At 50.1% G+C, this 24,317-nt stretch overlaps 1 protein-coding gene across 5 annotated transcripts in view; it reads right to left on the bottom strand.

The window, feature by feature from the left end:
- GRB10 (growth factor receptor bound protein 10) overlaps nt 1-17,548 on the bottom strand; it is a 171,138-nt gene extending 153,590 nt beyond the window's left edge. Inside the window, exon 1 of one of the 5 annotated variants that reach the window (XM_077304161.1) lies at nt 17,329-17,548. The gene's annotated coding sequence lies outside the window, so the exon portion shown is untranslated. Of the gene's footprint in view, nt 1-15,492; nt 15,804-17,328 lie in introns of those variants that run through there. The other 4 variants (XM_077304159.1, XM_077304163.1, XM_077304162.1 and 1 more) reach the window with 4 other exon arrangements.
- Between the last annotated feature and the right edge of the window lie 6,769 nt (nt 17,549-24,317).

The raw sequence follows: 24,317 nt of genomic DNA, 5'->3' as shown, positions 1-24,317 counted from the left end.
CTGTTCATCACATCCTTCAGGTGGTCGCTCTCTTTGTCCCTTCAGGTCACTCTCTTTGTCCCCACAAAGGCTAAAGGACAAAGGGAAAGGGATAAGCATACTGTAAGATCTCATGGAGCTTGTAAAACGGAGCTCTTCCACCAGGTCTATGGGTGAGCCCAAGGCGAAGAGAAGATCTGTGCCCCCCACCCCAAATGAGCAATGAGGGAAATTATCCCAACATATTCCAACAATGATGGCCAGCAGGCCCCCTAGCTTCGCAGCTGGGGTAGGTGGGGGGTTGGCTAGCCACCGTGTTCTTGTTGGTTTTTTCTTGTTAATTGTTTCAGTGGGTTTTTTAGGGAATTGTATTTTTACTATTTTATCTTGTAACCTGCCATGAGCCGGCTTAGCCAAGAGTGGCGGGTAATAAATCCAAATAATAATAAATAAAATAGTAAATGGATCTTCACTCTAAAAAAAAGAAAATAGAAACTTCTAAGAATATAACATCCAAAGAGCCCTAGTGCATCAGACCAGGGAGCGTCCATCGAGTCCAGCCTCCCGTCTCACCCAGGGGTCCACCAGTCCCTCTGGACGGCCAGCCACGGGGCAGGGAGGCCGAGGCCTTCCCCGGAGGTTGCCTCTTGCCCCCCTGGGATTCAGAGTGGAGGCTCCCTAGAGCCAGCAGGGCTAGCAGCCACAGGTAGTCCTATTCTCTCATCCGTTTCAAAAGCCCACTAAGCCTCTCTCAGTGGCCATCACTACATCCTCTCGCAGTGAATTCCACTCTTTGGGAAGTCTGCCTGTCTCCTTCCGCTCAGCTCAAGAGAGATGGGAAGCCTTCTTCAGCCCCTGCTCGGCCAGGCAGGGTGGGAGACCCCAAGTGGTTATTTTCACAAGGACTTCCCTCGCAGCCTCTTGCGGTGACCAAGACTGGCTGGCTCCTCCCACCCCTTGTTTTAGCATCCTAAGCTCCAGCTGACACACATAAGCATTACCAAACATAGCCTCTCAGTCTTGTCACACCACCTTAGAGAAGGCTGAAACTTAGCCTCATATTGTGCAGCTGTTCGGTGGGGTATTTTGTTATGATGAATATACTAGCAAGAAAGCCCATTGCAAGCAAGAATGCGATGGGCGCTAGGACCCAGGGGACACTGGGAGGTGCAGATCTCTCTCTGTGTCTCTTTCTCTCCTCCCTGTGTCTCTCTCCTGTATACCTTGCAGCAGGAGGCATAGCAAGTAATTGGAGCTCCTTCTTAGGAGGAAAGCAGGGCTGGTCAGCAGCTTGGGGCAGCTCTCTCTGTGTCTCTCTCTGCCTCCCTCGCAGCAGGAGTGATAGGAGGCAATGAGGGCTCATGTTGGGTTTAGCAGGGCTTTGTGTGTCTGGCACGTCTGAGAGGAACGAGGCAGGCGTCCAGGGAGGAAGGAGAAATCCACATACTAAGTCCACATGAAAGCAGTAGAAAATTGACTGTCCCTTGACCTCTTAGCTAACCAAGATTGTAAGCTATTTTAAAGCGTTCAAGGTCACAGTTGGCTTGTGCCACCAAGCCCAGCAATTTTTCTGTTGGAGTCCTTCCTTGGGTTTTCTCTCCAGCCTAATTGTAGAGCAGACAGAAAAGAAACAGGTTGACGGCCCAACATATGACCTACCAAGATTTGGCTTCAGAAGGTCAACAAGTTGTTCTTCTGCATCACACAACGAATCTCCCATCCCCACACACTGCATTGGGGTGGGGATGATCGATGGAGCGTGCATGACAGCACAGAGCTACAGAAAGAAACCCTCTACAGAGGCCGTCACCCTTCAAGTCCTGCTGTATTCCTCAACGTGGTGAAGGGGTGAACTGCGGAGCTCACTACCCGCAGGCCAATTGCAGAGGCACGGGGAAGGAACTGGCGCACCACCCCGTTTTTCTTGCCAAGAAAATTCTACGGAAAGCACGCCAACTATGGTGTGGAGTGGTAGGCCCCCCTGGCCACAAAGCACTGAACCGGGGAAGGCGACAGCTCTCTGCCAGTAACCTGGGCATTCATGGACACCTAGCTGCCGATGTAGCCCATGGAGAACGCAGAGGCCTCAGCCAAAAGAAAACCAGAAGGATTGAAACATGGAATGTACGTGGAATGTCGCAAGGAAAACTGGATATTGTGAAATCAGAAATGACCCGACAACACCAGTCTGCTTGGCGTCAGTGAACTACACGGGACAGACAATGGCCACTTTCCATGCGAAGACTTCAGTCTACTCTTCTGGTCATGGCAGTATCAGAAGAAATGGTGTGGCCTTTAATGCGGATAAGATAACAGCTTGTGCAGTGGAAAGTTACACAGCAGTAGATGACCGAATAATGTCCATCTGAATTCAGGGAAAGCCAATATGCACCAACCACGGCTGCTGAGGAAAATGAAATCAAAGATTTCTATGCAAAAGTGCATGAATCAATTGAACAGGTGCCTCAAAAGGAATTAATATACATTATTAGGGATTTCAATGGCAAAGTTGGAAACCAACAAGAACAGGGCATCTGCAGTAGGTGTGGACTAGGTGACTAAAATGAAGCTGGTAACAGACTTATCCAGTTCTGTTAAGAAAACAAACCATCACTAACACCCTTTATGAACAACTGAAACGCCATTTATACACCTGGACATCTCCAGATGGCATACACCGTAATCAGATCAATTTTATCCTTTGCAGGCAGAGATGGCAGAGCTCCGTTCTAGCAGTAAAAGCATTTCCTGGAGCAGATTGTGGCTCTGATCACGAACTGTTGGTGGCCAAGTTGAAAGTCAGATTACATAATATCAAGAAAAATGTACCCCAAAATAAGCTTGATGTCACCAAGATTCTGCCAACATGTGCCGTAGAAGTGAAGAACAAATTCTAACTGTTTGATACTACTGAGAAGCTACCTGAGGAATTGTGGCAAGAATTTCAGTCTAATATCATAGAAGCTGTTTCAGAACACATATACCATATAAAACGCAGGAAAGAAGATGCAGTTGGTTAACTTCTGACACCATCAACATTGCTGAAAAACGAAGAGTAGCAAAAGCTGCTGGCCTGAGAGATGAATTCAAAAGGTTCAGTGCAGATTTTCAACGTGCTGCTAGACAAGACAAGGAAGCATGCTGGCCACACAGATGCAAGTGACTGGAAGGTGAGTGTACTAGAGGCCACACCAGAAGCCTCTTTGCTCAGGTGAAACAAGTTTGGAGCACCTTCACTGCTCGTAAAGTGACCATCAAAGACAAGAATGGAAAAGACTTGACTGACCAAACCAACATCAAGGATCGATGGCGACAATATGCAGAAGAATTATATGCAAACACCAAGGTGCCTCAGTCACCAGCCAAAAACACCCGACACGAACTGGAACCGCCTATACTGGAAGAAGAAGTGATCTGGGCTCTGAAACAGCTCCCAAATAATAAGGCTCCTGGCATAGATAACGTTCCAGTGGAACTACTCAGATCTGTTCCACCAGAAGCAATCACAGCATTATGCCAAAAAGTCTGGGGAACTGGCACATGGCCAACAGACTGGAAAAGGTCCATTTTTATCCCATTATTAATGAAAGATGTTCACATCTGCTCAAACTATACCCCTGATCTCACACGCAAGTGAAATCTTATTTAAGATCATCCAGAACAGTCTCAAATCAACCACTGATGCTCAGCTACCAGTTGTCCAGGCTGGTTTTCAACATGGTCGTGGCACCCGAGACCACACTGCCAATTTGATTATTCGAAAGCATTTGTGACTGTGTTGATCACAAGCAGCTATGGGATGCCTTACATGAATTGGGAGTGTCGTCCCACTTAACCCACCTCATCAGTTCATTGTACACCAACCAGGAGGCCACAGTATGAACAATCTATGGAGACACTGATTGGTTCAAGGTCAGCCAAAGAGTGAGACAAGGGTGTATCTTATCACTCTTTCTTTTTAACCTTTATGCAGAGGTAATTATGCGAAAGCTTAATCTGGAAGAATCTATGATCGGAGTCAAAATTGGAGGTTGTAACATCAATAATCTCCTCTATGCAGACTCCTTGCTGAATCGGAGCATGATCTGAAGTCCCAGATAAAGGGACGAAAAGAAGAAAGTGAAAAGATGGGACTATACCTAAATATCAAAAAGAGCAAGATCATGACAACTACTGGCAGTTGCACCAAAGTCACGATTAACAACGAGAACATTGAATTGATGATTTCATCTTTCTTGGCTCTATGATCAATCAAAGTGGTGGATGCAGCCATGAAATCAAACGGTGATTAACACTGGGCGGGAACATGATGCTAGGCATGAACCAAATATGGAAGAGTAAGGATATCAGCCTTAATACAAAGTGCCGGCTAGTCAACGCCGTTGTCTTCCCCATGAAAACCTATGGATGCAAAAGCTGGACCCTGAAGAAGGAAGACAGGAGAATAAATGCTTTCGAATTATGGTGTTGTAGATGAATGCTGCGAATACAATGGACAGCCAAAGTCACCAACAAAATAATTTTAGAGAGGAGCAAATCAACTATGTCATTAGAAGGGAAAATATTATGGCTAAAGCTCACTTACTTTGGACACATCATGAGATCAAACTCCCTAGAAAAATCATTAATGCTTGGCATGGTCAGCGGCAAAAGGAAACGTGGTCGCCACAGGATCCACTGGCTCAACACAATCAAAGCCAATACAGGGAAGACCATGAACCAACTAAAAGAAGCAGTCAGACAGGGGTGCATGGCGAAGACTTTCTTATAGAATCACCAAGGGTTGGACACGACTTACCGGATATCATAACCATCACAGAGACCATATTAATTTAAGCTGTGTGCTAATGTGCTGCTCACTCGTGACCTATGCGTATGAACTGGCATATGAACTTCCATTTCAAAATGTCTGAAGAATTACGCAAGCACACGAAAGCATCTACCTTGAATAAATTTGTGTTGGGTCTTAAAAGGGCCACTGGACTCAAAACTTTTAAAAATTAGTCGCTCTGTGACAAAAGACCATATGGATCGGAGTTCAGACCTCAGCACTGAAGAATCCGATGTTTGATACCGGAGGGACAGCCACTGAGCCCTCCAGCAGCCCCCACACATTCATGACAGTCTGCAAGAGGGAGGCCACAGCATTGCAGGACCACTGGCCTGTTTCCCATGGACCGCCATTCAAAGACCCACAAGGATTCCAGTTATAAAGACAGCCCACAAACGAGAAGGTACTTTCGCCCAGCCTTTCAGCTAAGGACGGTCCTCACATTTAGCAAAAGCGGGTGCCCTATTTCAAAAAGTCCTGCCAGGATAACTCCACCACCCCACTCCCTCCACACACACACACACACACACACACACACACACACACACACACACACACACACAAAGGATGTAGAGGAGTAACTGACAAGAATCAAACAATTAAACGACATTAAGATAACAAAGTTTCCTTATCTCAAGGGAAAGTCGCCATTTCTCTGGTCTGATGCTCTCAACTCCAGCAGCAGTTCTTCAAGGGCTCAGAGCTTGGTGTAGTGGTTAAGAGTAGTGGCTCCTAATCTGGTGAGCCAGGTTTGATTCCCCGCTCCTCCGTGTACAGCCCTGGTAGAGCTGCTATCACAGGGCAGTAACATAAGAGCTGTCAGCCCTACTGACCTCACAGGGTGCCTGTGGTGCCATCCACACAACAGCCTTGCAGGGTAGATGGAAATAGAGCGTTTGTCCATCTGGAACAGCAGGAAAGAGCAAGATCAACATGGTGAGATAAGAGGCAGAAATGAACTGAGAAACCCCAGGAAAAAAACCCAATTTATATACAACTAGGGGCAAAGCCCGTTGTCTCCAAGAATACAATGGGTGCTAGAGCTTGGCAGTGGGAAGAGGAAGGGGAGGAGTTGTCCAGTCTGTAAGGCCATGGGGTTGAATGTGTGTGTTGTGTGGGAGGTTGTGGTGGCGTGGTGGCAAATGAGGGCAGGGGTGTGGAGATATGGGTGTCAAGAATCTGTGGTGTGGAATGTTCGTTGAGTGTGGGACCTTTGGGAATTTTGGCATAGTGGTTACAGATGAGCTTTCAAAGTCAAAGTCAAATACCTTTATTGGCATAATAATGTAACAGAAATGTATATAAAAGACAAAGCAATTCAGATCCCAGATCACTTGCAGAAAATCCCATGGAGGAATTTTGCAATGCCTTCGGTCACTTGAGGATTGTGATCCAGTAAAAGAGAGTGCCCTACTGTGGAGGGACCTTGGATCTTGCTTGCCCGCAGGAGAGGATACCTGTAAAATTCTCTAAGATGGTTGTGTTGCTCACAGAGGAGGAGAACATGCTCCACTGACTCAGGTTTCTTGGCGGGACATGAGCAGAGTCTGTCGGCATATCAGATTTTAGCATATCGACCTCTCGTCACTGCCATTGGTAGAAGGTTTAGCCTTGCTAGCATAAAAATTGCTTCAGGGAAGATGATTTTAAAGATGTAAAGTACTCTGGGATTCATCTTGCTGGGGGATCAATATCAAAAAAGATGGGGGAGCATGTTCTACATGCTCTGACAATAGTGTTCTGATTTTCCAAGATTCGTTGCCTGATGGTGTTGTTAGCTTGGTTCTCTTTAAGGTTTTCCAAGAGCTCAATAGACAGGCCTAAAGACCTTAGTTTGATGTTAATCTTCACGAGCCAGGGAGATAGAAACTTATCAGACAACATAAGGTAGACTAAGCTCCCAGCTGGGGCTCTAAAGTTCAGGCGGAGCCAGTATTTAAAGATACGGAGCCAGGCTGGAGAGGCCAATTGGGTGACGCCAGTCACCAAATATATTGTGGAGGCAGAAATGCATTTGGGGAGACCCAATAATCGACGAAGAAAGGCAAATTGCAGTATTTCTACTCCTACAGGGAGGTCTATACCCCATACTGGTATGCCATAGGAAAGTTTTGGGATCAGCATAGTTTGAAAAATCTTAATAGCAGCAGGGACGTTTGGGCCTCCCTTAGACCTGTTATGCACAGAGGCAGCTACCCTGTGCTGCCGCTGTGCCGTTGGGGCACGATGCCCCGCGGTTCCCCATGTATGCATGGGGGCGCGGCATGCAGGACTGCACCGGGTTAGCACGCACGCGCTTTACACCAGGGCCAGGAGGGCCGGATCTCTGCCCACCAGGGAGGGAAGCGGCGGGGAGGAAGGTGGGGAGGGGCCCAGGAGAGTGGGGGGGCAGGCCCCTCCATACGCACTGGTGGGGGCAGGGGGTCGCCCCTGCCAGCTCCGCAGCTCCACGGAGCCGCAGGGGTGTGCGGTGACCCTGAAGGGACCCTGCAGGTCGGGGCTGGGCGGGCCGAAAGACCCAACACTGGCAATTATGCACAGCGCCGGCCCACCTCAGCCCCTGCCGGGCCCCGGCGTACCCAGGGAGCTGCGGAAGTTCCCGCATTGCTTAACGTGGGCCTTCTGTAGCCCTGGGCCAGGATGCGCCTGCACTGGCGGCGGCGGCAGCAAGCATCATCAGGGATTTTCCCCGAAGTGCTGCCACCGCCAGCGTGGGCGTTATGGCCCGTGCATTATGGGCCTTAGAGAAGTAAAGTCTCACTATTACATTTGCCTTGAGATTTGTGCAGGTTGATGTTTGGTTCCAATATAGGGTCCTTTTAAAAGAGTGGTGGAAATGGACTCCTAAGTATTTAAAATGGTGCACTTGCTCGATGAAATTTTCATTTATTTTCTACTTAGTGAGCTTTCTGGATATAGAAAATACAACTATTTTAGATTTGGTGAAGTTGATCCGGAGTTGATTTTGATTACAGTAGCTTGAAATCTTGGAGAAGGGTTTTTAGGCTAACCTTAGTACAAGAGAGGAGGACCGCATCATCCGCGTACAAAAGGAGAAGGACCAGAGAGCTTCATGGCGTTGGGGTGTGGCAACGGATTCCAGTACAATTTTCAGCCAGATCGGATACATAAAGGTTGAATTGATATGGAGCTAAAACGCAGCCCTGTTTAACACCTTTGTTGGCAGAGATTCTGCCGGAAAGTTTCCCATCCCTGGCACTGCGGATTTGGCAGCCAGTATTTGTGTGGAGGTTACGAATGAGGTACAGAAGTCTGGAATCCATTCCCATGTCTAATAGTTTTTTCCAAAGTCGAGCTCTAGGGATGGAATCGAAGGCAGCTTGCAGATCGAGAAAGGTGGCATAGAGTTGGCACAGGTGTATTTAGCCGCTAGATGGTAGAGGCATGATCAAGCGTGGACTTTCCCGTCATTAAACCAATCTGTTCTGGCCCCATCTTAGTAGCTGACCACTCCACTAATCTGGATCTAAGATGTCTAGCATAGATTTTACCAGGGACAGAAAGAAGACTGATAGGTCTGTAGTTAGCTGGGAGGTTTGGGCCACCTTTTTTGAAAATCGGGACGACTAGTGCTTCTTTCCAGGAGGCAGGGAAGGAACCGCTGGAATTTATTTTGGTTAAAAGGGAAGCAAGGAGAGGGGCCCAATAGTTAGCAAATTTTTGAAAGATTTTCGCCTTGCCACATCGGAGTTTGGAAATGAGTTCTCTGATTTAATTTTCTTTGACTGGAGACCAGTGGGGAGACCCCAGGTGTTAACAATTCTTCATTCCCATCAGGTGGCAAATTGGAATCATAGAAGACTTTAGAGAAATGATCTATCCAAGATTCCATGTTAATAGTGGAGTTTGGTGCAGAGCGAGTGCCTCCAAGGCCCTGGCCCACAAGTTGCCAGAACAGCCAGTTATGACGAGGTTGAGGAGCCCGTGTTAGGTTGTCCCAGGCCTTGGTTAAGGCTGTAGAATTTATTTGTTGCTTCGAAATATTCTTTGAACCCTTGAGGTGTGTTTATATGTTTAAACAATTTCCTCAGCTTCTGTTTCTCAAACCTACAGTATTATAAACCCAGCAGTGTACAGAGTCAAAGGGATGTGATTTTTGGCAAAGAGACCTGTTAAGGCACAGTTCAGCTGATTGGGGAGCAAGGGTCGAGTAGTTTTGAAGGGCATCGTTGATGGTACTAGCCACTACCACACAGTGGCAGAGTGCAAGTGAGGCATTTTTGTCAAAAAACTCATGGGCTCGCACCTCAGATTTGGTAAACCATCTGTGACAGATAATCTGCTCAACTGTGTCACGAGTGGACAGAGGTTCAGGGCTGTTTGGGCTTGTTAAGGTTAGGGTTAGTGGAAGATGGTCACTCTCTGTAGAAGTTGATGTTTCCTTTCAGGACAGAGGGGATAATAATATAATCGATGACACTTGCTCCACGTCTTGACCTGAATTCACCCGGCGTGTCTCCTATACTGCGTCAATTTAATAGAATTTTATTTGCAGGGAGACACAGATCAATCAGATGATGTACTGCTCTATTTAGCTCTTTGTCTTTGGTAGACCGGGTGAGAGAAGATATCTGAGCAGACTTCATCTGGGTTTAAATCAATATAGTTACACAGTTTCATATCACTTGCACCCATTCTTGCAATGAAACCTCCACCAATTATTATTAGTGCTATAGGAAATTTTTGTTCAAGAGTTGTTATATAGTTTGACAGGTGGGTCCAGTTGACCTCTAGTTGGGGCGGCTAGATGAGCTTTCCAGAGCCATGTCTTCCGATATGTGAAGGGAAAATCAGACTAGAGACTCTTCTAAGGGAGAGATTACATGGCAACCAATTCCTCCCAGTTCTGTGTCATTTCCTTTTTTGTGTGAATTAGGCCGGGGTAGTCAACCTGTGGTCCTCCAGATGTTCATGGACTACAATTCCAATGAGCCCCTGACTGCAAATGCTGGCAGGGGCTCATGGGAATTGTAGTCAATGGACATCTGGAGGATCACAGGTTGACTACCCCTGAATTAGGCCACAGACACCAAAATGTTCCTCTGCCCTAATACACATGGGGTAGTCACAGTACACAGCTGTCCACCCTGTTCCTTCTGTCTCCATTTTTTAACTGTTGATAAAATGTTATGTGCCCACATGCTTCTTCCATGGTTGCTCCTTAGAAGAAGAACTGGATTCTTGTAACTTATTGTTTACTACCCAAAAGAGTCTCAAAGCAGTTTACAAACACCTTTTCCCTTTGTCTCCTCACAATAGACAACCTGTGAGAGATGTGAGGCTGTGAGAGGTCTGAGAGAACTGGGAATGGGCCACAGTGACCCATCAGGCCTCAGGTGTCTCAAAGCATGTTCCAATCGTCTTCCCTTCCTCTCCCCATAGCAGACTCCCCATAAAGGAGGTGAGGTAGAGAGCCTCACATGGAAGCTGGCAACCCTAAAAGGAAGTATCTCTGTGCACAGCAGTCTTGACCTTAGTAAGGTTTTTTTTACTGTTTTTTTATTTGCCAGGCCAAGGTTGGAAAAAGTCAAGTAAGTTCCCATGTCTCTCTAGCTATTTACTTGTTCACTATTTACAGTTTCAGGCTGTAAATATTTATATAGATCTACCTGCACTTTCCAGACTTACAGAACTGATGCTGGTCTGTCTGTCTGCGCCCCAGAATACAAACAGTTGCTGGTAAGGGCTGGCCATAGCCCATAGCCCAGGAGGGACACTCCTGCACCACTCCCTCCCAACTGCAGGCAAAAATGGCTCCTTTGAAGGCTGGACTCTGAGGCATTGTACGATTTTGAAGTCCCACCTCCAAACCTCCAGGAATATTTTCAATCCAGGGGTAGCCAACCTACAGGTGTGGCCTGGAGAGCTCCTGGAATTACAGCTCACCTGCAGAGTATAAAGATCAGCCTCCCAGGCAGAAAGGGCTACTTTGGACAGGGTTGTGGTAGAGAAGAAACATTTAAGGCTTCTCACACAGGTTGTTGTTGTATTGAATGACTACTGCACAGGCTTGTTGTGTAGATGAAACAGGAGACAAACGAACCTCTACAACAGCATCCAGTTTTATGTGCAGAATAACGCTGTGCAGTGGCCTCAAATCTGCAGAGAGTTGCAAAGAAGAAAGACACATGGCTTGGCTGTGTCTAACCCCCGGCCAGAGCAGTATTTTAAGTGAGAAGGGGCTTTTCTGTGGCCTCCCTGTCAGCCAACTATTTGGCAGAAGGGGAAAGTTCTCCCCCCTCAAAAGGAAGGCCCACACCCATGCCCTCTGACTCCCCTGCGTTGCTCTTGGAAATACCTCCCTCCCCTCAGTCAGAGGCTCCTTCGCAGCAGGCCTGAAGGGAGGGAGGGGGAGGGAGCGCACTCTGCAGCCTCCTGCCAGCTCTGTCAGGGTTCTGAGGCAATTTGCAGTTGGACTGAGGCAATGTGCAGTTAGGACAGCCTTGGGGCGAAAAGGGCTGGCACAGCCTGTCCAAGCCTCTGTTCTCATCCCCCTGGCAGCCCTGCTGACCTCCTCTCCCTGTGGTGGTCAGGAGCAGACTGGCAGTGATGTCTCCAGATTGCCCCTGGCTGGGCTGGGTGGGCGGGAACTTTGGCTTCGCTCCCCCCGACTGGCCGGAACTCTAGTCTGTCCTGGTGAGAACCAAATCCATTGGGCCCTCACCCAGACTGACTCCGCCCGCTCTCCACCCACTTAGGCCTTAGCCTTTTATGTTTATACAGCGACAGCTATATAAAGATAATGAACCATAGATATTCACACCACTGGTCAGTTTTGGTTTAATTTCTCTAAAAGAGCACTTGCATAATTTTATGGTTGGGGGTCACCACAACATGAGGAACTGTATTAAATGGTCACAGCATTAGGAAGGTTGAGAACCATAGTGGACAGAGCTAACCTTGAAACACCACAGGTTGAATTCAGTAGCATAACATGGGTTAGTGAAGCATGCAGTCTACCTATGACCAGAGGCCTTCTCTTGTCGGCTGATTTCCCACCTTGAACATCTTGTCTGCCAGCAAAGATTCCCCTTTGTTTCCTGCCCTTGTTTAAACTACGGAAGTTGGGAGATGCCATGGGCTCATGCTCTTCCAAATAGACTGCTCTAATAAATTAAGCAAGCAATTAATACAAACCAAAATGGATCACCTGACTTTCCAACAAGTCCCCAACAGCTTCTTGCAGACAGGGCTCAAAATTTCTGTTTAAAAAGAGAGAATATCAAACCTGTCCAAAAATGTTTTACTTCAGAATGTTGACGTCTAGTTGCACATAAAATTATTTTCCAGGATTTTTACAGCAGGGTTCCTGAGATTTGTTAGTGTCACAAATAAATGGAAATGCGCCCTACCAAGTTATCTTCATGATTAATTAATTTTACAAGGTTTTCTTGAGAAAAGCTAGGATGATACAAAAAGCAAGAGCCAAAGGTGGGGGAGGGGAGCTCCAGAGATCGAGGAAATCTGCTGCAGGCTAGGCTCTCCATTGTTCAATCAACATTCTTTCTTGGTGTGCTTTGTGGGGGCTATTAAAAACCAGTTAAGAAGTGGATCCTTCTTCCTAGCCACTCTCTCTCACTCTGTAGAGCTGTAGAGATCAAGTCCAGAGGGCAGCCAAAGACTTCAAAACCTCTGGCTTTCAACAAATTAAGTTACCATCCCCAGCCACCCTTGCAAGCTCTTCAGCAGCCCCCTGGCCACACCGGAATCAGACACCCGAGAGCAGCTTCCCTGACTGCATGGGAACAGTTCTCCGAAAACCAGCTCCCATGGAATTATGTAATATTTAAGGAGCCTCCAAAGTACGCAGATTGGGAGGGCGAGGAGCCAGATGACCTCAAACGCGCACTTGGCCAGCCTCTGTTTATATACACAGACTGATTCACCAGCCAGTTATCACCCAGGCTGAACCTTGCCAGGAAGGGAGGGAGAACAGGTTGTTAACAAATTCATCTCTTGGGTGACTAAGAAACCTTGGTAGCATCAGAAGACCATCCCAGATAAACTTTGGGCCTGGACAAACAACCAACAGGCCTTGAGCCTTTGGCCGGCTACTATGTATACAAGACAACACAACATGGCACCCGGCAGATGAACCCAGAACAGGCTTCTCAATGGGGGTGTCGTGAAACCCTGGGGTATCCTGACAGTCCTGGAAGGGTTTCCTGAATGGGTGGGAGTGGCTTAATTTTTATATATATATTTGTAAATTTATTAAACATTTACAAGGTGATAGGACCATATATGGTCATGGAGGCCCATTTCCCCCCTCTTAAAATAACCAATGATGGGCCTGAATAGGGTGGGGAGGGGAGGGGCCCCGGGTGAGCGTGGACACAGCTCTGCTTCCTAACCATATTCTGCACGATCGCACCACTATGGGGATTTCTCAAAGCCTGAAGAATATTTTGGGGAGCTCTCAATGGTAAAAAAAGTTGAGAAAGGCAAATCTAGAAGAATTCCCAATAGCAGGAGCTACCTTAAAGGACAAGAAAGCTGACAATTCCTACAGCAGACTCAACTGATCTGTAGAATACAGAAGCAGCCCAAACAACTGAAATGCTCCTAACTGCCCTCTTCCGCCCCACTGAAGCATTTCTGACACTTCTGCTCCTGAGGCCCTTGGGACAATGGAGAGCATCAAGAGAACGCTAGAGCGTGCACTCAAAGGACACATGACTCAAACCAGGGCAGCTACCACTTGAACGCTCCCCACGATCGCTGCGTCTCCACCGTGCCACCGAGTTGAACTACTCCAACTTCCGGAGGCAACTTTTACATAGTCCCTGATTATATATTTGTTCGGAAAGCAAAAGATAAAAATCGCTCATGTCTATTATGGCTCGGAGGCCATCAGTTTAACAGCCTGGCCCCTTTTGCTTGGAAAAGCCACTGTTGGCGGGACCTCCGAAAGCAGGTCCAATAGATCAGACCCTACTTGGCAGGCTGGCTCCAAGGAGACACCACAGCCTCTTTGTGACGAGGCCCCATCCTCGAATCGCACTGCAGGGGTACAAAGCATATGAATTCTGGTTGTCAGAGCTCAACAGAGACGGCAAAAGCCTCCCCAGGCAAAGCCTTTGCTGTAGTGGTTAAGAGAGGCAGCCTCCAACCTGGATTAGATTCCCTGCTCCTCCATGCCCAGCTGGGCAACCTGGGGCCAGTCACAGAGCAGGAGCGTCAGGGCTCTCTCAGCCTCACCCACCTCACAGGGTGTCTGTGGTGGGGAGAGGAAGGGAAGGCGAGGGCAGACAGCAACACGGGTGCCAACGGCTCACTCCCAGTTGCCACATCAAGCTGCCAAGTAGTTTCACATGCATGGCAAGAGGCGTAAAGGGGTGCGTGGGGGCAGCCAGGGAGCTCCCCAGCTTCTGCGTATGGAAGTTCAGGGCCACTGCTTAGCAGTCTGGCAGCCTAGACTAGCGCATTGGCCCTATGGCACGCCTGCAGACGCTTCCTACATCATTCTCCAGCCAAACAGCCCCCGGTGCCAACATATCCCACGCCACTGTGCCCGGCATTACCTTATGACAGGAGCTAATGCTCCCTCCCCCCCCCCAAAAAAAAAATAAGGATCTGAATAAAGGATTCCCACCTCAAGAAAATAAATACCCCTTAGAACCTTTCGAGGAAAATCGATCAAGCTGGTTGTTGCCTGAGGGAACAGTCCTCCAAGTGCCACTTCATCAAATACGACAATTCGTTTTTCTGGTCCCGCACAGCCACCCATGAAGCGCAGTTATGGCTGCGTTCAAACCAAAAACCAATCCAGGTCTGCAGCTACAAAGTGGGCTCCTGCAAGCACTGAAAACTAGCTCAGATCTACCCCATCACGTCTAAAACTGGCTTTGCACGGGGCTCAGGAGGAAAGGTTCAGGGCAGACCTCCAGGGGCTCACTGGACGAAGGAGGGCATGGCCCCTCCCGCTCCCCTCAGCCCAGGAGGATCCTGAACTGCAGAGTGCAGGGACCCTGTGCCCGGAGCCGTCCGTACACTGGAGTGCTGTGCAAATGCTAAGTATGGTTATTAATGGCACATTAGCAGACGTTTCCTCCACACCCCCCCCCTCCCCTTCTCGATCCCCTGGTTGATCAGGTCACACTCAAGGCCACTACTTGAACATTTTCCCCTGCAAAAGCTGAGTTTTAAGGCTCTGGCGGATTTTAAGAGGCCGTCCGTCCGTCCACACTAGGCTACAGATGTTCCACGAGAACTCTTATGAAGGCAGGGCCACCGTCTTCCTGCCAAACATCCCTGCAGAAAATTGCAGCGGGCACTTTAATGAAAGCTTGCTTTCCCTTCCAGAAGGTTAATAAGCAATCATTCCAGTTCTTATTTTCAACCACATTTTCCTCTTTCATTTCATTTACGAGAAATTTTCCTCTAAAAAAATAAGAAAGATTCTGTCCTCCTAACTCTCTCGCTCCTAATTCTAGGATTTGCTCTTCTTGGTACCATTTCAAGTGCTATAAAATGCGACTAGTCCATGAACGCAGAGAACCTTTTCCTGGGTCAAATGAAAATCATTTGCCTTGGAAGCACCGAAGCTGTTTTCCGCCGTGTCCCTGATTCTCCACATTTCCCAGTTAACAGAAAACACTGCTCAAGCAAATTACAAAGATGGTTTGATTCCAAAGGTACAAGAAAGAAATTTTACTTACGAAAAACAGAAGCACACCTTACATGACATGTTCATGGAGGTACATGGAACTTACTGTGAACCGACTGACTTCCAAAAGGTTAACTTGAGGTTCTGCATCTAACTGAGGAGAGGGTGGGGCCAACCGTCAGATGTACACAAATGAGGGAATTCTCTTCACCCTTTCCCTCCCAGACCCCCTGGCATGCAGAGCTGCAGTATTTAACACCTTTGCCATTGTTTTTGCAATTCAAAAATCTGACATGGTTGCTATATAAGAACCGAGGGGAGGGGGAATAAGGAAGCCCAAGCAGTGCTTAATTATAGCATGAAACCCTGGCACTTCCAGAACTTTTTAATACAATGTTGTCCCAAATTATTTTAGAGCTGCTCTATTACAGCACTGCTCTTTCACTTTTGCAACTATACAGAAGGGACCAGTTTGGAAACTGGACCTTTCAGGGGCGGCTCTAGGAGAAAATTAGGCCCAGCAAACCCACAATGCAGAAGGACATGGGGCGGACTCCTGGCTATTTCCCAGTCAGGCCTGTACTTCCTTTGTCTGCAGGTCCTCACAAGCAGAAGAACTCTACACATCTTCACCTCTCCCCGATATCAAAACCAAACAAACAATCCCACAAGAACCTCTCAATCCACAAGGGGGTTAACGGGAGAGCATCACCAGCCAACTTGACCCACACCCCTGAGGGCCGCTTTCTCAGGTGCACCTCTCCGTTCACAGAACACACCAAGCACAGTTTGTGAGTTTGGCATACAACTGATAATGTGGCCCAAAAGTCTTGTGCACCAGGAAGCTGCCTGCGGACTTTATGTTGTTTCGTAACACTAAAAGCCCGTCCTTAACACAAGTGGCAGTGAAGCCAGCCACTGAGACGGCATTTTCTACCAGCCATATAATAAAACTTTGTGCCAACCTCCCATGGTTCAACAGCAGAAGGGAAAATGTGGGTCCGATCCAGCCAAAGACGCATTTGTCTTAATAGGGAAGGAAGGAGATTGTGTCGTCGTCCCCATCAGAATCAACGCAGGGAGACTGTAAGCAATCTGCTGTAGTGCATGTACATAAAATAGGCTGGAGAAAGTAATTTTTTTTATTCCAGCTGTTAGATCCCAAACCATACAAAGGCTTATTTCTAAGTAGACACACAGAGGCGTGAGATGAAAATGACATCTTTCACTCCAGCAGGAAAGGACGGGGTCTGGCCAAGAGTTTTCCAGAGGGCCAGCTGTTCCCAGCCCACTGAGCATACCAGGCCAGACCCCCAGGGATCAGCGGCACCTCCGACTCCGACTGCTGTCCAGGAGGGCCCGCTTTCCCCTGGAGACGCTGGCGCTGAACGCGGGCCTTTCTGCACACCGAGCAAGTCTTCTGCGCACCCGCACACGGCCCCTCTCGCCTCCAGCCCTCCAGCCCCCCTTCCCGGACATCCCCATCGCTGGCCGATCTGGACCCCCCCCCCACCGCCCCCCCACCGCGGTCGAAAGCTGCCTTGCGAGCGAGGGCTGTGGGAGCGCGTGGGAGCCACCCGCGGGCACCTTGAAGGGCAGCCAAGCGACACTCGAGGTGAGCGCTCGGGAGGCGCGCGGGAGCACCAGCACTGGGCCGGCCTTCGAGGCACCGCCGCCCGCTGAAGGAGCCGCACAAGCGCCGAGGGGAGGGGAGGGAGGGGAGGGGAGGGGGCGTCCGCACTCCCGGGCAGACCCGGCCAGCTCCCGTCGGCGGGCGGGCGCGCCTGGCTCCACCCCGGGCCGCTGATGCAATGGCCACGGCCGCCCCGCCGCCCGCCCGCCCGCCCAAGTTCTCCGCCCGGCCCGGAGCCCCCGCGCAGCCCTTCACCTGCGAGCCCCGTCGCGTCGCGTCGCGTCGCCCTCGTGGCCGGGCCGGAGGGGGAGGGGGGGGGTGGGCCGCGGGGGGCCCGACGGGGGCAGAGCTGGCGAGCAACGGTGGCGCCGCCCGGGCCCTGGGCTCCCCGCTGGCTGGCTGGCTGGTCCCCCGCGGAGGGTGCGCGCTCGCCTCGCCTCGCCTCCGCCCGGCCCGGCCCGGCAGCGCTGCCGTCTCGGCTCAGCTGACTCTCGCCCGCCCGCCCCCTCCGTCCCTCCGTCCCTCCCGCCCGCTTCCAAGGCGGCCCCGCCCCGCCCCCCGCTGCTGGCCCGGCCCGGCCCGGCCAAGGAGGCGGCGCTGCGTGCGGCGAGGGGCTGGGCTGGGCTGGGCTGGGCTGGGCTGGGCCAGGGAGCCTCCCGTCGGCGGGAAGGGGGCGGCGGCCGGGGAGCGCCATGTTGGGGCGCCGCCTTCCGCCCGCCGACGCCTGGACGGCCGACCTCCCGGCGGGGCCTGGAGGAGCTCCCGGCCCCTCAGCCGGCCTCCCGACGGCGGAGATCGAGCGGCCCCCTCCCCCCCCCCGCCGCTCCGGAAGGTTCAGTCGACGGCCTCCCCCAGCAATTTCCCGGGCCGGCCGGGGCAACCGGGGAGGCGGCCGGGGCTGCCGCTTCTCGCAGTTGTGTCCGGGGCGGGGGGGGGGGGGATGCAGCCCAGGCCCCCGCTGGCCATGAACACCGAGCTTGCTCTTCCCGTTCGGCCGCCGCCACTTCCGACGCCATGCCCGCGGAGAGCTGCGCCTGCACCGGACGGCTTATGGCGGCGCTAAAAGCTGGCGGGTCCTGAGTGTGCCCGTCTGTTTGTGCTGCCTGGGACCCCCACCCCGCGGCCCCCTGCGAATCAAAGGCCCGAAGAGCCTCGTGCAGCCCCGAGGGCCGTGGCTTCCTGGAACCACCCACCTCCGTGCCCTTGGGCACCTCGCAGTCTGGTTAGAGCTGTTCTCAAAGCAGTTCTTTTAGATCTCTCCGCCCCACCTACCTCACCGGGGGCTGACATGGGGAGAGGAAGGGACGGTGATTGTAAACCGCTTTGAGACTCCTTCAGGTCGTGAAAAGCTGGGTACAAAACCCAGCTCTTCTTCTCATGACGTGTCCAAATTACAAAAAACTTTGTTGAGTCGTTCTTGCTTCTAGGAAAGTCATGGTGACTCCACAGAAGCCTCTGCAGCTAGTGCCTGGCTTCAGTCCCCTTCTGAGCCAGAAGCGACTGGTCTCTAGAGGCCGGACCCCCCACAGAAGGCTTCTGCATCATCTGCTACCTGATCCCATTTTGCGTGGGGGCCGGAGGGGTCTACAGGCCCAGCCCCTGAGGCAGACTCAGTTGTTCAGAGCGGAGCAGTTGCCTAACTCTGGTCACCACGAGACACACCCCAGGGGTCCTTTGGGGCACTGGACTAGCATGAACTGGGTGCTTGGCCCATCAAGGTCAGCATCCTCCCGCCCAGGGATTCATAACCGGGCTCCCCCTGGGTGATGCAGCCTGTCCCGGGAGCTCAGTCAGGCGGCCTCTGGGGCCACGAGCCATCAGTCCTTGCATCCTGTGGCCCGCCCGTTCCCTCGGCTGGTGGGAAAGGCCGCTTGTGAACGAGCCCTCGTTTGCGTCATGGCCGGGCGTGTGGCGTGGGCATGGCAGCGGAGGCAGACGGGGGCACTCAGGGGCTGCGCAGTGAAGTGCTGGCAAGCGAGAGAGTCACCAACTCCGGGGCTTTCCAGATCGGAGAGGTCTGAGGTCACGTTTGACATCACTTCCAGGGGACCTCAAAGCCTGAGAAATATTTCGGGGGAATCTCCACTGTCAAACGGATGAAAGGGGCTGTGTGAATCCCTGACAGTCAAAGGTAGGTGGAGATGATTAGAGATGCGGCATGTCACTTCCAGGGGCCTGGCAGGGAGGCGTGGCCAGCTGACATCACTTTTAGGGGTACCTCACAAACTGAAAAATATTTCAGGGGTTACTCCACAGTCAAAAGGTGGGAAAAATGTTTTAAGTGAGTGAATAAATTCTTTTATTACAGTCATTGACCAGACTAAATATTAAAAACATTGATAAAATCTCCATTATATACTATGTAATACAATCAACAAAACACGTGGAAGGTAAGACCAGATGCGTGTCACCCCTAAGTGGTCAACTAATTTAAAATGCACTGATACAACAATGATACAACAATAGAGCCTCTTGTGGCGCAGAGTGGTAAGGCAGCAGACATGCAGTCTGAAGCTCTGCCCATGAGGCTGGGAGCTCAGTCCCAGCAGCCGGCTCAAGGTTGACTCAGCCTTCCATCCTCCCGAGGTCGGTAAAGTGAGTACCCAGCTTGCTGGGGGGTAAACGGTCATGAGTGGGGAAGGCCCTGGCAAACCACCCCGTATTGAGTCTGCCATGAAAACGCTGGAGGGCGTCACCCCAAGGGTCAGACATGACTCGGTGCTTGCACAGGGGATACCTTTACCTTTACCAGGCGGTTCCTTTAAACCGGGTTGCCCAGCAGAATTCTCTCTGAAGGCTTGCCCTGGCTTTGCTGGGCAGTCCAGCTCAAACCTGACTGTCTCATTGAGCCCCCAAAGGGGCAGCTCCTGAAGGAACAGCTCTCCCTACAGGCTCAGATGGGCTGCATTTTTGAGTTGCAGCTACAGGATAAATACACTAGAAGGAAAAAATGATGCATAAAAGCAGGCATCAAGTTAGAAGTCAATCTTAAAGGTTGGACTGCAGGGAAAATCTGCAATAAGCAGTTCATACAGAAAAGGCCAGCCAGAACAAATTAATTCAGACTTTGTCCTCATCCTTGTTCCTTATACACTATGATTTCTCAGGAATAATGCCAGCCTACAGGCTTGATTCCACCCTATCCATGGCAAGGTTTCTCCCAATACCTGGAGAGTCTCTCTCTCTGTAGGATAACTCACTGTCATCACCTGACCTCTGTACAGAATTAGTCACTGATAGGGTCAAGACTCCCAACTTCCCTTCTTAGACCTGAGGCCCTCCTTCTGTCTCTCCTGCCGTCCAATGCCTGGTCACAGGTACAATTTACTACCTGGTGTGTCCCTGGAGTAATAGCCATTTGCCAACTGCCGGCCTTCCCACTTGTGTTGTTTTTACAATAGGACAATGGAGGTCTGTGTGGTACAGAGAACCAGAACCAGCATATACACTTATATATTTATTTAAAATAAAACAGTTACAAGCATACTTTTAGCACAGCACCAGACTGAGCAAGGGATTCCAAAAGAAATGAATAAAACACAATTCCTCTGACCCTTTCTCTATAAATACTCTACAGATGTTAGAATATAAGACAGGGTCCTTAGCTTAAGAATTTACAGATCTCTACCAAGTTTCCAGTACCTTGAAGTTTTCTTTGGTCCTCCAGATGAGCTTATGGTCAATGGCTACCCACTCCAGACCTCAAGATTTTGTTCCCCTCTGATGGATCCAGCACCAAAAATAGCCCTTCCTTGCTGCAAGGAAGTTATAACATATCTGTTTCTCCACCCCCCTGGTCAGGTCAGACTGGGTCAAAGAGGCACTTCCTGGAGCTCTGCAGGCATTCCTTCCTGGAGATTAACCCCAAATCTCTGTTCCCTGCTTTACCATTTCATTATTCTTAGCTTAGACCCATTAGCATTTCTTAAGAGCGACCGTCTGACCAACGAGAGGATGTGGATGCTGCACTTTGTGAGCAGCTTGAGAAAATATCCAAGCGGCAGGACCTTGTCATCATGGGTGACTTCAATTTCCCAGATGTGTGCTGGGAAACAAACTCTGCGAAGTGTCCTCAGTCATGCAAGTTTCTGACCTGCCTGGCTGACAATTTCATTTATCAAATGGTAGATGAACCCACAAGAGGTTCAGCCATACTGGACTTAATACTGACCAACAGGCAAGAGTTGGTGGATGAGGTGAAGGAGGTGGGGACCCTAGGGGAAAGTGACCATGTCCTCATAGAATTCCTTTTGAGATGGGGAGCCAAGGAAGCTTGTAGCCAGACGCGGATGTTGGATTTTCGTAGGGCAAACTTTAATAAACTCAGAGACATGATGAGTGTCATACCATGGACGAGAATGCTGGAAGGGAAGGGAGCATGTGAAGGGTGGGCGCTACTCAAACAAGAGCTATTGCATGCTCAATCAATGACTATCCCAGAAAGACGAAAACAATGCAGGAGCTCTAAGAAGCCTACTTGGATGAACAGAGAACTTGAAGAGGAACTAAGAAAGAAAAGGGAAATGTTCAGGCAATGGAGGGAAGGACAGAGCTCTAAAGAAGAGTACCTACAGGTTACTAGGCACTATAGATCAATCATCAGAAAGGCCAAAGCTGAGAATGAGCTAAGATTGGCCAGGGAAGCCCATTGTAACAAGAAAAGATTTTTCAGTTATGTGAGGAGCAAACAGTTATGTAAAGGAGGCAATAGGCCCACTGTTGGGTGGGGATGGACAAACTCTAACGGAAGATGCAGAGGAAGCAGAAAGGCCTATTTTACATCTGTTTTTTCCCACAGGTCAAAGTGTTTAGGCACATCTAGAGATGGCCGTAGCCAAAGGATAATGTCTAGGTGGCAGGTTAACATGGATCGAGAGGTTGTCGAGAGGCATTTAGCTGCACTAGATGAGATCAGATCCCCTGGTCCGGATGAAATGCACCCGAGAGTACTCAAAGAACTTTCCAGAGAACTTGTACAGCCCGTGTCCATCATCTTCGGAACCTCTTTAAGGACTGGAGATGTCCCGGAGGACTGGAAAAGAGCAAAAGTTATTCCGATCTTCAAAAAAGGGAGCAAGGATGACCCGGGAAACTACAGACCAGTTAGTCTGACCTCTGTTGTGGGGAAGATAATGGAGCAGATATTAAAGGGAGCGATCTGCAAACACCTGGAGGACAATTTGGTGATCCAAGGAAGTCAGCATGGATTTGTCTCCAGCAGGTCCTGCCAGACCAACCTAGTTTCCTTTTTTGACCAAGTAACAGGTTTGCTGGATCGGGGAAATTCGGTTGATGTCATTTACTTGGATTTTAGTAAAGCTTTTGACAAGGTTCCCCATGATTTTCTGATGGATAAGTTGAAGGACTGCAATCTGGATTTTCAGATAGTTAGGTGGATAGGGAATTGGTTAGAGCAGTGGTCCCCAACCCGCGGGCCGCGGCCCGGCGCCTGGCCGCGAAGGCCTTGGCGCCGGGCTGCGGCTCCCTCTCCCCGCCCCCCCCCGCAGTAAAAAACTTCCCAGGTCACAAGCTTGCGGACCGGAAAGCTTCTTACTGCGGGGGGGGGGGAGGGAATCAGGGCCGCGCATGCACAGCATGCGCGTGCGGGCAGTTGCCTTGCCAGTCCCCAGCCTCAAAAAGGTTGGGGACCACTGCGTTAGAGCAGTGGTCCCCAAACTTCTTGTAGTCGGAGACCGCCTCCGAGGGTGGGAGAGAGCTGGCGGCCACTAGGTGGCGCTAACGTGCACATGCAAAGCTGCCGCTCATGCGCGTTTTCGCGTTTGCGTCGCTGGCGTGCCAGCGGCCGTGCCTGCCTCTTCCCTTCCTCTTGCTACGGGGGGGAGGAAGGCGCGGCCGCTGGCGGCCCGGTACCATGGCCTTTGCGGCCCGATACCGGGCTGTGGACCGGGGGTTGAGGAACCCTGGGTTAGAGAACCGCACTCAAAGAGTTGTTGTCAATGGTGTTTCATCAGACTGGAGAGAGGTGAGTAGCGGGGTACCTCAGGGCTCGGTGCTCGGCCCGGTACTTTTTAACATATTTATTAATGATCTAGATGAGGGGGTGGAGGGACTACTCATCAAGTTTGCAGATGACACCAAATTGGGAGGACTGGCAAATACTCCGGAAGATAGAGACAGAGTTCAACGAGATCTGAACACAATGGAAAAATGGGCAAATGAGAACAAGATGCAATTTAATAAAGATAAGTGTAAAGTTCTGCATCTGGGTCAGAAAAATGAAAAGCATGCCTACTGGATGGGGGATACGCTTCTAGGTAACACTGTGTGTGAACGAGAACTTGGGGTACTTGTGGATTGTAAACTAAACATGAGCAGGCAGTGTGATGCAGCGGTAAAAAAGGCAAATGTCATTTTGGGCTGTATCAACAGAGGCATCACATCAAAATCACAAGATGTCATAGTCCCATTGTATACTATACGGCACTGGTCAGACCACACCTGGAGTACTGTGTGCAGTTCTGGAGGCCTCACTTCAAGAAGGATGTAGATAAAATTGAAAGGGTTCAGAGGAGAGCGACGAGGATGATCTGGGGCCAAGGGACCAAGCCCTATGAAGATAGGTTGAGGGACTTGGGAATGTTCAGCCTGGAGAAAAGGAGGTTGAGAGGGGACATGATAGCCCTCTTTAAGTATTTGAAAGGTTGGAGGAGGGCAGGATGCTGTTTCTGTTGGCTGCAGAGGACACAGTAATGGGTTTAAACTTCAAGTACAACGATATAGGCTAGATATCAGGAAAAAAATTTTCACAGTCAGAGTAGTTCAGCAGTGGAATAGGCTGCCCAAGGAGGTGGTGAGCTCCCCCTCACTGCCAGTCTTCAAGCAAAGGTTGGATACACACTTTTCTTGGATGCTTTAGGATGCTTAGGGCTGATCCTGCATTGAGCAGGGGGTTGGACTAGATGGCCTATATGGCCCCTTCCAACTCTATAATTCTATGATTCTAAGAGGTAGCCAACTTCCTCTTCACTCCCTCTTCTGTAGTGGGGGGGGGGGTTACAATTCAAACAAAATACATTGGGTTTCTTCACACACTATAATCAGTTTCTTAACAGATGACATGAATTTAAGGAGAATCTCTTACCTTAGTTTGGTAGACTCACTTGCGGGGATGTTTGCATGCTTGGGTGGAGATGGATGGGGCCAGCAACAACTGGGAAAGTGTCAGCCATTCAATACTAACAGTGTTTTTGTGAACCACAACTGAACTGAAGGGACTGACTGAC

Source organism: Paroedura picta, chromosome 11 (genome assembly GCF_049243985.1).
Source record: "Paroedura picta isolate Pp20150507F chromosome 11, Ppicta_v3.0, whole genome shotgun sequence".
Lineage (NCBI taxonomy): Eukaryota > Metazoa > Chordata > Lepidosauria > Squamata > Gekkonidae > Paroedura > Paroedura picta.
This window is presented reverse-complemented; position numbering and strand designations above follow the sequence as displayed.